The 19,830-nt window shown below is 37.9% G+C and overlaps 3 non-coding genes across 3 annotated transcripts; all 3 read left to right on the top strand.

Annotated features, from left to right (window-relative positions):
- Positions 1-16,188: 16,188 nt before the first annotated feature.
- Positions 16,189-16,275, top strand: LOC133792944 (small nucleolar RNA SNORD25). Its single transcript, XR_009874404.1, has one exon. It is a non-coding gene; the product is annotated as a small nucleolar RNA SNORD25 (small nucleolar RNA).
- Positions 16,276-16,315: 40 nt separating this feature from the next.
- LOC133792929 (small nucleolar RNA snoR136) lies at positions 16,316-16,460 on the top strand. Its single transcript, XR_009874392.1, has one exon. It is a non-coding gene; the product is annotated as a small nucleolar RNA snoR136 (small nucleolar RNA).
- A 771-nt stretch (positions 16,461-17,231) lies between these two features.
- On the top strand, positions 17,232-17,310 carry LOC133792902 (small nucleolar RNA R16). The gene has a single exon (XR_009874372.1). It is a non-coding gene; the product is annotated as a small nucleolar RNA R16 (small nucleolar RNA).
- The last annotated feature ends 2,520 nt before the right edge of the window (positions 17,311-19,830 follow it).

Below are 19,830 nucleotides of genomic sequence, written 5' to 3'. Positions count from 1 at the left end.
GGCGATCGACTGGGGAGCGGACCTGTGAGCTCGATGACCTCTATCTTAAAGGAAGCTTCTCATTAGGAAGAGGCACATGCTCCCATATCAGGTACTTCTGATAAGTGACATCGTCTATTTCACTGATTTCTCTCCAAGAGGCCACAGGCTCGGAGTTTTTCTTCATGAAAGAGATAGGACAGGGAGCGCCTACTATATGGCAGCTGGAGCAAGGCTTTCTTGTGCTCCACCATTGACTCCAAGGGTGTGGGATAGTGATAATTGGCTGAAGAAATGGATACGTGTCATTATTTTGAGCTTAGACATTAATCGAGTAAGAAAGAAAGGAGTATGTGTACTTATGAATTGAAGGAGTATTTGAAGGAGCAAGGTCGTCTGTCTAGAAGAAGGCCAGCTTGAAGTTTGGAGGATGGTTCAGCATGTCCTCGAATATCTTCTTCTCCTTTGGATAGCTCGATAGATAGTAGAAGCCATCTCCTCCCCGAGCTCGGGAGGGGTTGCTTTTCAAACAAAAGAGATAGAGAATCTCTTTTGGTGAGGGTCCTTCCCACTTTAGCTCGTGGTATAGAGACCTAAGGGTAGATATAACCTTGTACGAGTTAGTCTGAAGTTGGAAGGGCGTGAGCCCTACAAAGTCCAAAAAATCCTTAAAAAAGAATTTTCAGGGGAAGAAAGGCCCTTGCCTTCATATGCTCGCGACTCCAGGTTGCGAGCTTAATCTTGTTATCGGGCCTGCCATCACCCAGAGCGTAGCAGCTCCGCTCGTTCAAAGTTGCAGCTCGACACATTAGCATGCCAGAAAGCTTCAAGCCGTGGCAAGCTAAAATGTAAAAAATTTGGCCTATCGAAGTGACCGAGCTCCAATAATGCTCGACCTCAAAGAATTCCTCCCTGGAGGTAGGAATGGTAGCAACTTGCGAGGTAGAAGGGCGGTTTGAATAGTCCTCCATCAGAGAAAAGGAAAGTGCACCAGGCTCGTAAGCAACAGTGACTTTGAGTTTGGGATCGAGAGGGATAGGTCTGAGCTCGAGGTCTGGATCTAGATAAATCACAACCCGAAGTTTCTTCCTTTTTCTTTCCTCGACCTCGTCAATCTGACATCAAAAATGGGCTCATATATCCTCTTGTTCGCACCTCACGCGGTGCTCGCATATCAATCGCTGGTTTCGGGTGAAGGGAGATTCTAGATTGGGAGTTTAAGGATAATAAGGGATTGTGAGCATTGACCCCCACCGATTCTCAGGGTTCTGCGACATCTAGCAAGAAAGAAAAGGGTGAGGGCCAGGCATACAAGAAATCAGAGTATAGTTTTGGGTGATTCGAGCTCGAATGCTCGAGATCACGAAGTAAGCTCGATCGAGACTGAGGTCTCGAAAGGACAGATCGAATTCGAGGAAGAACCCCGAACTATTGTAAAGTTCATGCATCCGAGCGTGTACTTGACACGAGAGTGGGAAAGTGTGGGTTCATTTTAAGAATCCTGGATTTTCAGGGGAAAAGTTGATGGTTACCCAAAAAGGTGATAATTTTTGGATTTGTGCAATTAAAAACCCTAATTCAGAACCCCATTTCTTGGCTTACACGATACATTACCCGTAATCTGAAAAACCCTATTTTTGCATTTTTTTGCACTAAATATGGGTTTTAAATCTACGATTTAAAAAAAAAATTGAATCAAAAGTTTATGTAATATCAGATAAACCATTTTGCAAAAGCAAGAAGTAGAAACTAGTAAACACATTCATACAACAGAAAAGCATGTAAAACACATGTAAATAACAAAGCAAGGTTGAAGAACGGGAACTTACACACAAACGTCTACGGGTATAGAGAAATCGCTGACTGGAATGTTGGTAATAGGAAGGACTTCACTGTAACGCCCCAACTCCAGGGACCGTTACGGTGTGCCTTGTAAACAGTGCTAAACTCGCCAATCGAGTCATTTGGCCAAAAACGTGTAACTAAGTATGATTAGCGGTTTACGGATTAAAAACTTTGGATAAGATGTAACGTTTCAATAGAACATTTAACATATACATTGGGATCCCAAAAATATAATTTCAGAGTCTATTACAGAAAACTATTTACAACATGCCGATCTAAGCGGCAAAACAGGGTTTAACCCTAGTTCCTCTTTAAACCTCGGCCGTGGCAGACGAGCAGTTGCATATGTACACGTCATCACCTAAGCTCTCCAACTCAAGGATGGTCCAGTTTCCTTTTGCCTTTACTTGCACCACAAAGCACCCGTGAGTCGAAGCCCAGAAAGAAAACATAATATAACATGATATAATATCAACAGTAATTGTATTAATTGTTCAGGACTAACAGCCCAAGCAAATAGGTGACTATCACAAAAGTCACAAACGTGGGGACAACACCCTTCAGCCATGTGATGATAGGATCACCCGGGCTTAACAAACGAATGAGCATCTCGCTAGCTTTAGCAGGATAGGTGCATGGTGATTGGTCACCAACATAACCTTCCTCCCAACTCTAGAGTCATAACTATGGAACAACGTTCCCTAGCCATGTGACAAACAGTCACCGGGGCCATACGCCCTGGCTTTGAACATCTGGTCTTAGACTAGGCAAGCGCTTATAAGTTCATCGACTTTAGGGTCGGTCCAGCATTAATGCCATAGAGCCATTCAATGCTGATATCGATTAGATCTGATGTTCATTCGGCCCTGCGTCCTCGACGCTCATGCCGTTTCTGACCCGCAGGTCAGTGAAACACGACCAGTGCTCAACCCATTGTGAGCTTAACTAATAAGTCACAGCCTCACAGACGGATCTGACACCATTGCCGATTCTGACTAATAAGTCAATGCCATACACAAGTAAGCCATGCCACCAAACACATATATCACATGACCAATATACATAAACAAGGTATTCAGCACGCTTACTTAACAGGTACTAGCACAATTAGGACCATGCACAAACCCAGAGGCACAAGCTCTGAACAATATCATACTCAGTACTCAAAGCATGTCCTAATCACATGTTTCTTGTGCATCACATGCATTATATTTAACAATCCAACATGCACCAATAATAGCCATGCGTGTCACATTTAATAATCAACCAACATGCATCAATAATAGCCATGCATGTCACATTTAATAGTCAACCAACATGCATCAATAATAGCCATGCATTTCACGTTCAATAATCAACCAACATGCATCAAGAATAGCCATGCATGTCACATATACACAGGGTGCAGTTTTCTTACCTTTCGTCCAAGCACAGGTTACCAACAAACGAGCAACAAGCACGATCCTAATTCCAAGCCTCTAGTGATAACCTAGTCACAACCAAAAATGGTGATCCAATGAGTTCAATTTCTAAAAAAAAATCCCGGAACCAAGACCTAGCCTCCGAGACATCAAACGCCACCAATCCGGGTAGTAGGAATGATCCCGAGGCCTAAGGTTTGAGTTCCCATGACTAAAAACCCATTTTGGTCACTTTTCCTCTTTTGAGTCGCGGCCCCAACCATTAGAGTCGCAGCCCCACTCAAGTCAGGCCCAAAAATCCTCTCTGACAGCAATTAGAGCCTCAGCTCTACCCAATAGAGTCGCAGCTCAAATAGCCCATCAACACCAAACCAGCAACTTCTTCAAGCTTGAGCCGCAGCGCCCAAGAACAGAGCCGCGGCTCAACCTCGAACCCAGCCAAAAATCCTCCATTTCTTCATCTAAAATCCTTTTATAAACATATCCAAACATCTCCAAACTCAAAAATCAAAGTTCCCAAACATCCCCATGATCCAAAACCCATAAAACCCAAGTCTCAAATCACCCAAAAACACATCAAAACACAAAATCCAATTCAAGCTTAAAAACTTTAAAAACTTAGAACTTAAAACTTGAATTACCTCCAATTGAGTTGTTTCCAACTAAATCCTCCCGCTAATAAGCTTCTAATCTTTCCTAGGATCGCTATGCCTCGATCCTCGCTTGAATCCGAGTCCTAGAACTCAAGTTTCCTTCGAAAATGCGATCGGGAGACGAAAGTGGAACTTAAAGGGAGAGAGAACATACAGAACATTCTTTTTATTCTTTTAAAAGGTTACTTCAAGCTTAAGTAGCCTCAACCAAATCCTAATGCTCGGGGTCCCGAAAATACCCCCGGGGACAAAATAGTCAAAACCTCCAGAATTTCCCTCTGATCTTACTAACTCCCAATTTATCACCAAATATTAATTCTCATTACCCAATAACCCGGTAATGCTCTAAATACCCCTTGACTTACTCCAAGTCAAGCTTAAATCACGTTGTGACTTTCCCACTAGCTTACCTCCTTGGATCGTCTTGTGCTGGGTAACCCTGGCATAACCAAATAATAACAAAGCACCACGCCCATATCACATATATGACAAATATGCCCGAAACGGAAAAAATATGAAAATCACCCAATTACTCAGAAATGGGTTCACATGCATATTTAATACACCTAAGCATGCATATTATCATTTAATAGCAATTATGGCCCTCCCGGCCTCCTAATCAAGGTCCTAAACCTTATTAGGAAATTTGGGGCATTACATTCACCGAATCAAATATGTTGGAGGTAGATTGTTTCCGTGGTTTGGAGAACATGCAATGAAGATTTTGATATAAAATGAAGCTCTGTTTCTTTGGTGCGAGTTTTTTTTTCTGTGAAGAGTGTAAAAGTAAAATGAGGAAGACGAAGTAAACATATTTATAGACCCCAGGGGATGTCAAGGGTCTAACTAATCTGGACCATTGGCTGGATTCGGTATCTGATCGAACGGTCGGATGCAAACGTGGGGATGGCGACAAAAGTTGGCAGGCAAATAGGCTTGGGTATGGTGAAAAAGTACTCGAGTACTCTGATTGAGCAACCCGTGATTGACGCGTGTCCACACTCGAGTGTATTAAGTGACTCAGTTTTCGAAAGAGGCAATTCAAAAGTTTTCTTCTCATGGGATTCGAACTGATACTTTTGAGGAGGCAAAATGTTACACCCAGATTTTGAGAATGGGAATTTGATCTCGAAACTCAGGCTCGTAAGATGTAAGCTCAAGACTAGCATAGTCGTCATGTGATCAGCAAGTCAGAGACAGACTCGCTAAGCGGAAAGTAACAACGTCGAATTAATGAGCTCGGGAACTACGCAGTCTCGAAGGTGTTCCGAGGTTATGAGTTAGGATCGCAACTCATAATGGCAATGGTCCAACACTTGTATAAATTTCTTGATTTATTTCCTGCCCTCAAACAAGACAAATTCAAGCTCGAGTATTGTAAGCTCGAATAGGATGGCCTCGTCAACATCACTTGTTGGGAACATAGGCGAACCAAGGTGGTGAGCTCGCAATAGGCAAACGGTCTTTAAGGCGTGTGAATCTAGCGTCCAAGCTCGTCAACTGCGTGTGAAAGTGTTTATTGTTGTAAAATCCCTATATTTAAGGGATCTTATGTAATTTGTTATTAAATCGCAAATATCATGGGATATATACACGTACGTGATAACTATATGCATTTAATGACATTGTTTTAATTGATTTGTAGAATAACTTCCCGAAATATGTGGGAAGAAATTCGATAAAAACACTTTATAAATAGTGGGACAATTCATTTGTAATAGACAGAGAAATTGATATTGGGAAAAGTTTATACAATTGCTTCCAGAAAGCTATCAGAAAATTCTAAGAAGTTAATAACACAAACTCGTGGGCTAGGCATATTTTAACTGCTGAACCACGTAAAAAATCGTGTCTTATAATTTGTTTCCTCTGGTATATTTTGTTTAATTGCTCTTCTTCTCTAAGTTGACGAAAAACAGTGTCAACAAAATAATAGATAATATCAACCTAATGGTCAAAATTATCATGGGTTGTAGGCTAGTGAAATTTCTCATTTAATTATAAGTTCATTGGACTTAAAATCAAGGCCTGTATTATTTTTTATTGATTAATTAATTAAATAATTATTTAAATCCTTTATCAAATTAATTATTTATAATTTAAACCTTGATTTAAACTTATTTATTAATTTAGACACCAATTTGTCTTAATTAATAATTCTGCCTTAAAATCTCTTTTCTTCTCTGAATTGTATGATTCTATGAAACTATCCAAAATTGACCTAGTCAACTTTGATAATTCTAATTGATAATTAAATCAATTAATTGAGACTATCTAGATGATTTTATCCAAGGTACAGTGGGGACCATGGGCCTATGAGATAAAACTCCAATAAGTTATCACAAATTTAATAAATAAATTTACTAACTTATTAATTCTTCGTGACTCTACTAAAGACTTAGAATTGCAATCTTAAAGTCATAGAGCACTCTATAAAAAATATATATACGTTATTAATTATTCATTGTTACAGCTATAATTGTCACTCAATCCTTTATAGACGGTCTACAATGAGATGGGACTAAAATATCATTTTACCCCTCATTGTATTATCCCTAAAACACTTAGTTCCTTGCAAATTATATTTCAGTAAACTAATATTAATTACTGAAATGAGATCTCTATCATTTACCATCTTGAACCAAACTAAAAGAAAACCATCGTTGTACTTCTTCATCAAAAGTTATAGATGTTCATATCTATGATTAACACTCCCACTCAATTATACTACTGAGTTCCCAAGATGTAAGTATGGGCTAGTCCGTAGGGTAAGCTAGTAACGAACAAGTCAAAGAACTCAAATAATACAATTAGTTAGAATACTAACCACTCAGAATTGAGATTGAATTGACCTATGGTCAACTATATGATATGACTATAATAGGTAATAACTGTATGTTTACCTATCCTATCTACTTTCAATATCGGTCCTGTCCGATGTAATAAATACATCCGATCTTATCTACTTTGCTAATGTTCTAAAAAGAACATAATATTGCAATGTGTAAGTAGATCATATCGAAGATTGACAAGTCAGTGTAAATCCTGTGCAATGACTAATCTTAGGACTAACTTATTTTGAAGATTTAATCATATTTATATTCCACTATGATTACATCACTATAGATACAATTAGCTATATGCTTGGGATTTAATAGAAGTTTATATTAAACAAATGATCATGAAAATAAAACATGTGAGCAAAGTGATTGACCAAGTCAAAAATTGATTTCTATTCTTTAATTGATAATAAAATTAGATTGCAAAGAAATTGAGTTTTAATTTAGGCATAGAGATTACAAAGATTACAAAGAAATGAGATTACATCAAGTATCTCCCGTTGATTGAATTTTCATACAATAACAGTTATCAGTCAACGATTAAAGTAGCTCAATATGAGATGTTGTATGGAAGGAAGTTTAGGCCGCCCATTCATTGGAATAAGATGGGGGAAAGGAAGTATTTGTGTCCAGAGATGGTTCAGAAGACTAATGAAGCTATTGAGAAGATCTAAGCTTGAATGCTCACTTCATAGAGCAGATAGAAAAGCTACGCTGATCCTAAGCGTAGGGACGTAGAGTCCCAGGCAGGGGACCACGTATTTCTGTGAGTTTCGCCACTACGGGGAGTAAAGAGATTTGGAAAGAAGGGCAAGCTCAGCCCTAGATTCGTAGGACCTTTTGAGATCCTTGAGAGGATTGAGCAGGTAGCCTATAGATTGGCTCTGCCCCCGTCATTATCAGGAGTTCATGATGTGTTTCACATCTCAATCCTTCGGAAGTATGTGTCAGATACAACCCATGTATTGGGATATGAGGATCTGGAGCTACAGACAGATTTGTCTTATGAGGAGCGACTAGTTTAGATCCTAAACAAAATGGACAAGGTTCTAAGGAACAAGACGATTATTCTAGTTAAAGTCTTATGGAGGAATAGCAAGGTCGAGAAAGCAACCTGGGAGCTAGAGTTGGTTATGCGGGATCAACATCCTGAGTTATTCAGGTAAATTTTGAGGACAAAATTTTCAGTAGGAGGGGATAGTTGTAACATCCCAAATTTGCTAATAATGCTTAGTGTCTTGATTAGTGTGATGGGAGGACATAATTGGATATATATGTGGAATTAATTGATTAAATGTGTGACTACGTGGCATACATGATTTATATGGTAATATGAATATATGTGCATGTATGTGTATTAAATATATGTCCTTTTGATGCCAATGGATAACTTAGGAAGTCTGAGGAACACTTAGAATACTCTTAGACTTTCCTCAGCTCTATCCCTCTCGCTTCTCTGTCTCTCTCACTTCCATTATTGAGGCTTTGGAAATTGTAAGGGGAAGGCACTAAATTTTTCTGAACTTTGGGGCAAGGATTGATAGGAATTGAAGGTCAACTGAAGTTGGGAGCTTCTAGACTTAAGGGGAGCAGCTGGGAGCAATTCAAACAATGTAATATGAAGTTTAGGTTCTGAGTTTTCTTTAAGTTTTTAGGTTTTGAAAGATCTTTCTGAATTCTTAGTTTCTAGGAGGTTTTTGGTTAAGTTTTTAGATGGTTGTACTGCTCTGAGTGCAACATCGAAGTGTGGAGGCTTAATTCTGGCCTTGGATCATGTTTGGGACGATTTTTGGGGAGTTTCGAAATCTGAAAACGCTGGAAAATCTAAGTTCGCAAGGTCGCGTCGCGTCGTTATTCTTGGAGAGTCATGGCTCGCATGAACTCAGAGGCCTAAGGGGGTTCGCTGAACCACCTTAGCGCCGCGGCGCGCCAGGTAAATGCCTTAGGATGCTCTCTGACTTGTAGAGGGTCGTGGCGCCTCTATGGAGCACCACGGCTCAAATAGAAAATGTTGGCCAAATAGGGTCTTTAAGCTCGAGAACTCAAACCTAAGGCTTGGGAATGATTCTACTACCCGGTTTAGTGGAATTCGAGGTCCCGGAGGCTATTATATTATTCTGAAGCTTTTAATTGGTTTAGGTTTTAATGGTTATCCATTATTACCTTGTGACTAGGTTATACCGCTAAGACTCGAGATTAATGATCGAACTCAAGATCGCCTTATACTTTTAGCTCAGGATTCGAGGTAAGAAAACTGCACCCTGGTTGTGATCGGGGCTCGGACCCTGTTAAAGATTATGATTATGATTATATTTGTATTTGAATATTTCTGGTTAGGCATGTTGATTATGCTGCAACTGATTGTGTGTTATGCAATCTATTCATGTGTTTATGTTTGATCTGAATGTCCGGCCTAAGAGAGCCGGGGCTAACAATAAGCGTGCAAAACGCAGCCCAGCCTAAGTGTGTTGGGGTTAGCTATATGACCAATGGACTCTACCTAAGGGCGTCAGGCCTAAACGTCACTAAAATAAACTGAAGTGTTGTTTGCATTTAACTAACTGTATTGAATGTTGAGATTGATTTATGTGTTGGATTAAGTACCTAGCTCATTGCTTATGTCCAGTTATTATTTGAATTAAATGATCTGAGTCTATTGTTTATATACTGCTGTTCATTTGTGCTTGTGATTTAAGTTTTCTTGCTAAGCCTTGGCTCACGGCTGCTATGTGGTGCAAGTAAGGGAAAGGGAAAGTTGGACCGTTGGAGAGCTTTAGGGGGGGCATGTACATTTACAGCTGCTCGACTGCCACGGTCGAGGGATCAACAGGGACTAGAGCCAAATTAATTTTTGCCGCTTAGGCCGACTTACCTTGTAATTATTTTGAAGTTGTATATGCCTTGTAAACACTTAATTTTGGGATCCCATGTACAAACTCAAACTTTTTAATGAAAATAATTATTCTTACGATCAAAATCTTTTAGCCCTAATCCGTTAATTAACCTTAGTAACACGTTTGTATCCAAATGACTTGATTAATAAGTCCAGCACTATTTAAAATATACAGTGCAGTGGTCTTGGTTATCCAGGGAATTATAGTCTTTAACCTTCACGTTCTGATGTGTGTGTATATTTTTGGGTTCTTTATGGTAACTGGTTACATATGTTACTAAAATCATAGTTACTTCTTCTTCCTTTTTTAATGAACCGTTCTTCCTCTTTTTCTTTCAAATTTGATGTTTCTTTTCATATTTAATATGAGTAATCTGTCACCCCTCTTATGGTAACTGGTTACCCCTCTTATAACAGAAAGTTACTTCTCTTAGAATAACTGGTTACCCCTCCTAGTACATGTTATTTAACCTAGCTCTAGGATATTTTTTTACATAATTATTCAAGAACAATAAAGTAACTGGTTACCTTACCCATAATTTGAAAAAAGAAATGTACAATCTAAAAAAAGGAAAAAAATGTTTATAATAAATAAAAAATAATATTAAACACAATTCATATTATAAAAAAAATTGCAAAACAACCTATGAAAAATTTAATATAAAATTAGTAATATAAAAATAATATAAAAAACAAGCTAAAAAAATAATAATCAAATTACAAACATACTCTTCCAAATTAATAAAACTCGATTAAGAGTAAAACTATGACATAAATAAACTTTTATACAAAAATATAGGAGAATAAACCCATAAAAGTGAAAATTAAAAAAAAAACCATATATTAATTTTTTTTGAAAAAAAGTTATTTTTGCACTCTATTAAAAATCTCATATAAAATGTAATTCCCACATCTATTCATGAAATTGTTATTGTTAAAAAAAATATTTTTTAGAAAATACAAGTACAGTAATAGTCCACTAAAAGCGTATACAACAACAAAACCCCACAATCTCTTCTAAAAGTGGAGGCTAGATTAATACGTCAATTGCGACTATATATTATAACAAATATAAATGCCAAATCTTTGAAATTGGTATTTTTAATAACTAGGCTAAAAAAAGGGTTTTCGTGCTGGTTTTTCCCTCTCCCATGGCGAAGAAGAAGAAACCACTACGGAAGCCAGTTTCTCCAGTAGGAGAGCAAGTTCAACAGCTGAATCTGGAAGAGCGGCTGCCAATTGATGGCCTGGATAACATTCGAGTGGAGGAAGACAAAGAAGTTGCTGAAACATGGGTATATGACAAAGGTACTGAAGGAGTTGGGGATCATCCTTCTGACGAGAACTTAGGGTTGGGAGATTTAGATCCTCAAGAAGTTCAGTTCGAGGGGTTAGACCAAGCTGGGTCGACCTCTAAACAAATGTCGTGGGCAGATAAGGTGGAGGCGAATGACTATCAAGCTTCTGCTAAGAAGCAATAGCAGAAATTCCAGGCTGGTAATCTCTCATTTTCAGATCAGAAGCTTGAGTTCACTGAACCAATATTCAAAGAAGGACGGAAGTTTGCTCAAATCGATGCTGAGGAGGTTAAAATGCAATCCGCAAATTGGAGTTCGGCAGTCATATGCATGGTGTTGGGTGCCAACCCACCTATGGCTGTCTTTGAAGGATTCATCAAGAGGGTTTGGGGTCACCTAGGGATAGCTCAGATAGCTAGAATGACGATGGGTCTAACTATGGTAAAGTTCAATGATGATGCTACAAGAGATCACGTCCTTGAACATGGCCTTATCCATTTTGATAGGAAACCGGTTATAGTTCGGCCCTGGACGACGGATTTGAGTGCAGTTCGTTTGGTTCGCATTGTTCCCCTTTGAATTCGCCTTCAATACTTGGGGCTCCAATATTGGGGTAGTAAATGTCTCAGTGCTTTAGTGAGCACCATAGGTAGGCTAATAATGGTAGACAAGTTTACTAGGGAATGGTCTCGTGTTCAGTTTGCTCGAGTTTTGGTTGAGATGGAAATTTCGGATAATCCTCCGAAGAGCATTCAGTTCATTAACGAACATGGTCAGATCATGGAGCAGGGGGTTGAGTATGAGTGGCTACCGATAAAGTGTAAAACATGTGCTGGCTTTGGGCACTCAATGGCAGAATGTAGGAAAGAGAAGAAAGTTCAATGGGTCAGGAAAGCAACTGAGGCCCAAACGGAGGAGGAGCAGGGACCTGGAGAACAACAGGTTGGACAGATGGAAGAAGGTGTGGTTCAGGCATGTTCAGGAAAGAGCAAAGATCAGGTGGATCCAGATGGGTCTTTTCTCTCAGGTGATGAGACCAGGGATGAAACTAATGTTAGAGGTAAGGTTACTCAACCATGGCGAACCCCAAAATGAGTTGCTGCTCATGCTAGGGAGGAACAGAGATTAGTCACTCATGCTCATGATGCTGGTCATAAAACCAAAAATCTGAACAAGTTTGAAGTTCTTCAAGAATTAGTGGTGATTAACAAGGAAGGCAGTTTGAATCCTAACTCCTCCAATGGATAGCTGCAACATCTTAAGTTGGAATATTAGAGGGCTAAATAAAGTCAATAAACACAGCCCAGTTAGTGCATTATGTAGTAGATACAAAGTGGGAATTTTTGGTCTTTTAGAGACTAAACTGAGGGGGTGTAAAATAAGTAAATTCATGGAAAGCCAATTTGCGAACTGGGATTATCACACTAGTTCCATCATTGAAGGCCGAATCTTAGTTATGTGGAGAAGATTGCTTGTTAAAACCATCATTTTAGAGGAATCCTCTTAAGCAGTTCACTGCCTTGTGAAAGTAATGGGAGTGCAGCAGGAGTTTGGGGTCACATTTGTTTATGGTCTTAATTCGATTGAGGGTAGGAGGTGTCTTTGGGAAGGGTTACAAAGACCTTATCACATGCCTAAAGCCTAGATTTATCTAGGGGATTTTAATGCCCCTTTTTCAGGCAAGGACAGATCTGGAGGCAAGGCTGTTTCAGACTCTGAATTATCTGATTCTTTAAACTGGTTGGCAGGTGCTCATGTTGAACCTCTCCGGGGTATTGGCTCCTATTTTACGTGGTCTAATAACCAAGAGGGTGCCGCAAGGATATATTCGAAAATAGACCATGTGTTTGAGCAATGAAAAGTGGCTTGATCTGTTTACTCAATCTACAACTATATTTAGGTGGGAAGGCATCTCTGATCATTGTTCTTGTCTGGTTAGCATTCAGAATTCTAAGAAGTTGGGTTCCAAACTGTTTCAATTTTACAATTACTGGGCAGATCACAAGGATTTCACTGAGCTGGTGTTAAAAAGCTGGAGAGGCCCAATTACAGCTTCTGGTATTAATGCGATATTTCTCAAGCTGTTGAGGCTAAAACATTGCCTAAATTTTTTTAATAAGGACAGAGTAGGCGATTTACAAGCTAACTATCATAAGGCCAAGGATTTTTATCAAGTTGCTCAGCTGCAAGCTCAAGCTCATCCTCATGATTCTAGTTATCAAGAGGCTGAGAGGACTGCAGCAGGGGAGTTTTCTGTTCAGGAGAGGTTATATCAGAGCTTTTTAATTCAGAGGAGTAAAATAACTTGGTTAAGACAAGGAGATTTGAACACCTCTTTTTTTCATGCGTTCCTTAAGAAGCGTAAAGCTGAGAATGGGATAGTCTCTTATGTGACGGAGGAAGGGCAGTTAATTGATAATTATACAGAAGTGGTCTCTCATTTTTTGGGTCATTTTAGAGCTTGTTTAGGCAGTCCAAGCTTAGCTTCAGGCAAGGTGAATATCCAGCATATTGAGTTGGGTCCGAAACTTTCAGTAGAGCAACAAGTTTTGCTTTTGAGGCCTTTCTCTAAGAAGGAAATTAGGGAGGCTTTATTTAGTATTCCAATTACTAAATCCCCAGGTCCTGATGGGTATGGGTCTGGCTTCTTTAAAGCTGTTTGGAGTAATATAGGTGAAGAGGTTTGTTCGGCTATCTCTGATTGTTTTGAGTCTGGCAATTTCCCATCTAAACTTCATGAAACAACCCTTTCATTGATTCCTAAGATTGCTAATCCTTCCTGGGCTGTCGACTATAGGCCTATAGCTTGCTGCTCAACACTGTATAAATGCATGGCTAAGTTGATTTGTAAGAGGTTCGCTGTTGTTCTGCCTGTTATTGTTCAATCTAATCAGGGAGCTTTCATACAAGGTCGTTCTATAGCCCACAATATCATGATCTGTCAAGACCTTATTAAAAATTATGGGAGAGTTTCCACTTCTTCGAGATGCGCCATAAAGATAGATTTGAGCAAGGCTTATGATACTGTAAATTGGTTGTTTCTTGAAGACTTGTTAAAAGCGTTAAAGTTCCCCATGAAGTTCATAGGCTGGGTTATGTCTTGTGTTAGGAATACCACCTATTTTCTAGTGATGAATGGTAGAATTCAAGGCAAGTTTAAAGGGGAGAAAGGGCTGAGACAGGGTGATCCTATGTCACCTCTTTTATTTGTGCTCATCATGGAGTATTTGTCTAGAAGTCTTCAACATGCAGCGATTAATTCCCACTTTTGTTTTCATTCGATGTGCAAGAGTCTCAAGCTCATTAATTTGTGTTTTGCGGACGACTTGCTTATTTTTTACAAGGGTACTCTCCCAGCTGTTAGTAGTGTTAAGAGGGTTCTGGATGATTTTGCTAATGCTTCTGGGTTGAACATTAATGCTGGTAAATGTCAAATTTTTTTCAGAGGAGTCTCTAGTTCGGACAGAAATAGGATCTCTCAAGAGATTAACCTTTCAGTGGGTTCCTTTCCCCTAAGGTACCTTGGGGTTCCAATGAAGCCTTCAAAATGGAAATATGCAGATTGTGGGGTGTTAATTCAGAAGTTTAGACTGAAGATTCAGAGCTGGGCTAGTAGACATCTCTCCTTTGCTGGTCGGATTCAGCTTATACACTCTGTCTTACTCGGGCTTCATAACTATTGGATGTCTATTTTTGTTTTGCCCCAAAGTGTAGTCAAGGAAGTAGAAAGACTTTGTAGAGGGTTTCTGTGGGGCGTTTCTGGGCAGCGGAGTAAATTACACATCCCTTCTTGGCAAAAGGTTTGCCTTCCCAAAGCTTATGGTGGCTTGGGTTTTAGAGATGGTTCTTTGTGGAATAGGTCTGTTCTGGCTAAGTACATTTGGGCCTTATCCTCCAAACCAGACTTACTGTGGGTTAAGTGGATTAACTCCATTTATTTGAAAGATAAGAACTTCTGGAACTATGATTTAAAGGGTGATTGTAGCTGGTATTGGCGGAAATTATGTCATCTGAAGAACTACTTCAGTTCAGCTGCCATTTCAGCTGCTAGTATGAAGAGTAAGTTTCTGTCTTCGAAGCTATATAACAGTCTTTTGATTCAGCAAAAAGTTGAGTATTCTCGGACTATTTGGAGCAAAATAATCCTTCCTAAACACAGGTTTATGCTATGGCAGGTGGTTAACTCTCAGTTATTAACTAGGGATAACCTAAATAGGCTACATATCCCTTTGAACTCACTGTCTTGCCCGGTCTGTGATTGCTATCAGGAAAGTCATGCTCATTTGTTTTTTGAGTGTAGCCTATCCTCCCGGCTGGTTAATATTATATTCAAGTGGTTGGGATTTGCAGCTTGGCCATTGGATTTTAACTGCTGGCTGGTTTGGCTTTCAAGAGCTAGAAGGCGTACTAAGTCCAGTATAGTGAACATGGTGTTTGCAGCAGTCATTTATAGCTTATGGGCCAACAGAAACATGTGTTATTTTGATGGTTACTCATCCTCTGTTTGGAATCTAGTTCAGGAAATCAAATTTACTACTAAACGTAGACTTTACTTAGTGTCTAACAGATGTAATACAGCTCAAGATCAATTGTATATTCGAACTTTTCTTTGTAATTAATGGCTGGTTTGGCGAGTTCTAGTCTGGTTTAGTTTGTGTAGCTGTATTAGTTTGTAATCCAGTTGGTTCAATTGTTCAACGAAGCTTTTCTATCCAAAAAAAAAAAATAATTACGTTACGCTGTATACATGTTAATGGACTCAAGGTATTTCCCTAGTTTAATGGACTCATTTTTAATAAAAGCCCGAAGTTTCACAAGGCCTCTACTTCTAAAGCCCAACCTAAAGATAAGGAAATGTTGGCCCATCCGATCTCTAATCCTTACCTTCCCTTTATATACGTTATACCCTAACCATCTAAACGTCAATCCAATTCGTCTCATCTCAGAGTCTTTCCGCTAGCCGCTGCAATTAGGGTTTATTTCTTCTTCTCTACTTTCATCTTTCTTCTTCGTTAATTTTCTGTTAAAATTCTCAGATCGTTTTTATTTTATCATCTAAGGCTTCACTATCTGGTCGTTGCGGATGATTTTCAATCAAAATTCCCATCGAACTCGTTCCCTTGAAGCAATAGTAGTTGGTGCTACTCGCTCTTTTATTTAGGTTTTTTTGTCTCTTTACTTGAAGAAAAACCATTGAGTTAGTAGCTATATGTGGTAATATTATTGGAAAATAAGGGAGTCATAAGGGAGTCTTGTATGATTAACGGTGATGAGTCTTTAGCAGACCTGTAATGATTTTGCGGAAATGATCGCAGATCTTATGAACATCTAAGGGACTGAGTTTTTCCTTACATTTCTCCCATTAATTAATTAATTACTTTAAATTTTGGCTTCGTGTTTTCTCTTGAATAGCATACATTGAATCAAATTTAGTTTGTGTATGTTGTTTAATGGAGCCAAATATCAAATGTTCCCCTCGCTATCCAGTGTCTACTTTTTATGTTGCATTTGGACGTTGGGAAACTACATCTCTAAAATACCCAAATCTGTAAATTGTAGAAAACTGTTGATAAAAGGGTGCTCCAGTAGCTCCTTCATTTTGGTTTGAGAAGATCTTTGTTTGTTTGCTGTTTTGTGGTGTGGGGTTGTTTCTCTGATATTAGTTTGATTTGGATTCGGGTTAGTGTTGTTTTTGCAGGCTGAGTTTTGGACTGTCGAGCTTAATAATGGCAGTTGATGATCATTAACAAACCGCTTATTGATATTCTGATTGTCTGTGTTGATAAGGTTTTGCTTATAATCTGATGATAATAGCTAGTTTTTATCTTTATTTACTTTAAATTTGTAGTTTATTTATCTCTTGTAGGCGCAGGCAAGTGATGAAAAAAAATACAATCACTTATACTACACACTGAATGTTCAAATGTAGATATCAAATTCTCTCTAATTTCTGATGCCTAGCTTAAGTTCTCTGAACTTTTATAGTTCTTTTTTTTACATCCATTGTTTTTTTGAATTTTGATTTCTCAATGATGAGAATAAGCAGACGGGCGGTCTGAACTGATGCCATGTTGATTGTCTGCGTCTTCCAACTTTTGGAATTTCTCTGAGCCTTTATAATGGTCTTGATACAGTTTTGCACCATTTCTATTCACGTGCTATGATGAGGTTTGCTTCCTTATATGTCTGGACATATGAAATTTGTTAATGAACTGGTATGGCAATATCTTCTGAGCTTGCCTTCTGTGTTTGTCTTTTTTACGAAGTTTTTTTAATTTTTTTCTTCATTTTTGAAGATGATTAATGGCATGTGATGATATAATGATATGCAATCACAGATGACTTGTGATGATACAACTCCGCTTATTATCTGATGCCATCATTTTTAGTGTAATAAATTTCAAGAATGTCTAAACACTCCCATATTTTGGTTCAATGTATGATCTTGCCCTAATCCATATATAGCCAAATTATGAGCCAAGGAAGATAATCAAATCTTGATGTTAATAAAGTTGCCAACAATGGAATTGCTACAAATCTCTTCTAAACCACATTTTTAGTTGTTGAGAAGGGCATAAGCTTCCATCAAAAATGGTTTGTAGTACCTCAACCAGGGAAAAACAGAATCTGCAACAACTCTCTACTTTCACTATTACTAAAGAAATCCAAATCCCAGTTGACAATTTCCAAGCGAAGCAACCGCATCAGCATATAGAGTTTAAAAATCCATCGATAGGAGGATAAACATTATATAGGTCAATAACCATTTTATTCCGTTTGTTCCCACAAGGTCTAAAGAATACAAAAGAAAATACTCCATTCCCATTAAAATTTGCATCCACAAGTAAAATGATTTCAGCAAATCATACTGCAAACGGGAACAAGTTGGGAATCAATAATTTCCGCGAAAAAAGATGCGCATTTTTTGGGATTGCACTATTGCAAGCCCTCTATGTGAAATGCTTTTCCTTTGGGGGAATATTAACATGCCAAATGACTAGGGACTTAAGGAGAAGTACTAAAAAAATAATGGTTTGGACTAAATCCTAAAAAGAATAGCAGCAAAATTTTAAAATATATCATTAAGTAAATAATTAGAAAGGAGATATTCCTATGTCTCGGAACCCAATAATTAGAAAGAGACCCTTAATAAGAAGGAACCCAGAAAGAGGGTGATATCTAGCTGAGAAGATTTAATTGACCAAGGAATGACCAAGGAAGAAGGAATAGAGTTGCACGAGGTAGACAATTTCTTCCAATGAATCTTAGACTTTCGCGAGTCATAATAGTCTCCAACTCTTTATCAAGTAAAGGCCGAACAGGAATAAAGAGATAGTATTGGATAAAAGTTCTATCATCCTCATTAGTATTTGGGAAAAAAAAATTGTAGACCTACTGAGGTTGACCAACTACCTTGAAGCTCGACTATACATTTCAAGAATATTTATGGCAGTTTGGCAAAATGAACGACCAGTTAATCAAAAAAGGAAGATATCATTTGCAAAAAAAAGATGTCAAATAGAAGGGGCCTCTGAGAGATTCTAATACTATTCGGAATATGCTCATCCTATTTGATTCATAAAAGAGATAAGACCTTCAGCATAAAGGAGAAAAAGGTAGGGTTAAGGGAATCACCATTCCTGCTACCTCTCCTTGAGATCACCGAATCTAAAACTTCCCCATTGACACAGAACTTAAAGGAGGTAGACTTAAGACACTTCTTGATCAGGCTTGTAAAGGTCAAAGAAAAACCAAACCTAACCATGACTCTCTCAATGAAATGCCACTTCACCCGATGAAAAGCCTTGGCCATATCAAGCTTGATGGCGCCAATCTTACCAAATCGATGGTTTTTAATGAAGACATAAACTTATCATTTATTATTTCACGATAAAACTACAAAACAATTAAAGTGTAGCCTTAGAGTCGGTCAAATTAATTTCAACAGTCTATAAGATAATCTTATTTTTATAATTTAAAACTAAAAACATTTTATATTTTCACTTTTAAAAATAAGGTACCGCTGGTTTGGTCAAGACATAATTACTTACTACAAAAGCTTAATTATGTTTTGGGAGTGTAACTTGTTATTTCAGAGTCTATGACTTAACTTAGAAAATGTCGCCATAAGGTTGATCAAATCTAAAACACATCACTTATTCCTATCTATCAAGGGAGCCAACCTTAATATTGATATGTCTCGACACTTTCCTTGGGGGGACAGAAACAAAGCTGCCTCGAGACCTTTACCATATCTCACGGTGTTGTACTAATAATGGAGATCATATGTCACATTGAGATGTCAATCTTTTCTCACTCACTATTTTACAAATAATGTGTTTTTATTAACTAATAAATTAATTCCAAATCAATTCCTAGGTGTTATAACCCTATGAATGTAATTAATTAATTATTAATCCAATTAAATGAGCTTAAGTTCATTTAATCTTTTGAAGATCCTAAGTCCATAATTAGGTGAACTTCAATAATTAATTATACATTTACATTCATCAAACTTTAATAAAACACATTTTAATTGAAGTTGGCTATCTTAAAAGACCTAACTAAAGCGATTGCCTTTAGAGTGGTCTGTTTACCAAGTTCAACTAACTTAGCAGTTTACATGCAATTGATTTTACCAAAACAATCTATTTAAACAAATAGGACAACCCTAAATAGTCATGTTTCAACACATAAGATGCATAATTAATAAAATTGCGTGGGGTTTCATGTATGACATGTAATTGATTAATGCATGACCATGTTATCAATCATATCAATGAAAATTTATTTAAATAAATACAATAGATAAGTAAATATATAATAAATGATGATTTGGATAACTATTGGGTAATTCTAAATTTACAATATTTTGAAAAAAAAAATTAAATTGTACAAAAT

This window comes from Humulus lupulus, chromosome 7, assembly GCF_963169125.1.
Source record: "Humulus lupulus chromosome 7, drHumLupu1.1, whole genome shotgun sequence".
NCBI classification, from domain to species: Eukaryota; Viridiplantae; Streptophyta; class Magnoliopsida; order Rosales; family Cannabaceae; genus Humulus; species Humulus lupulus.
The sequence above is the reverse complement of the archived record's forward strand: the minus strand, read 5'-3'. Positions and strand labels throughout refer to the sequence as shown.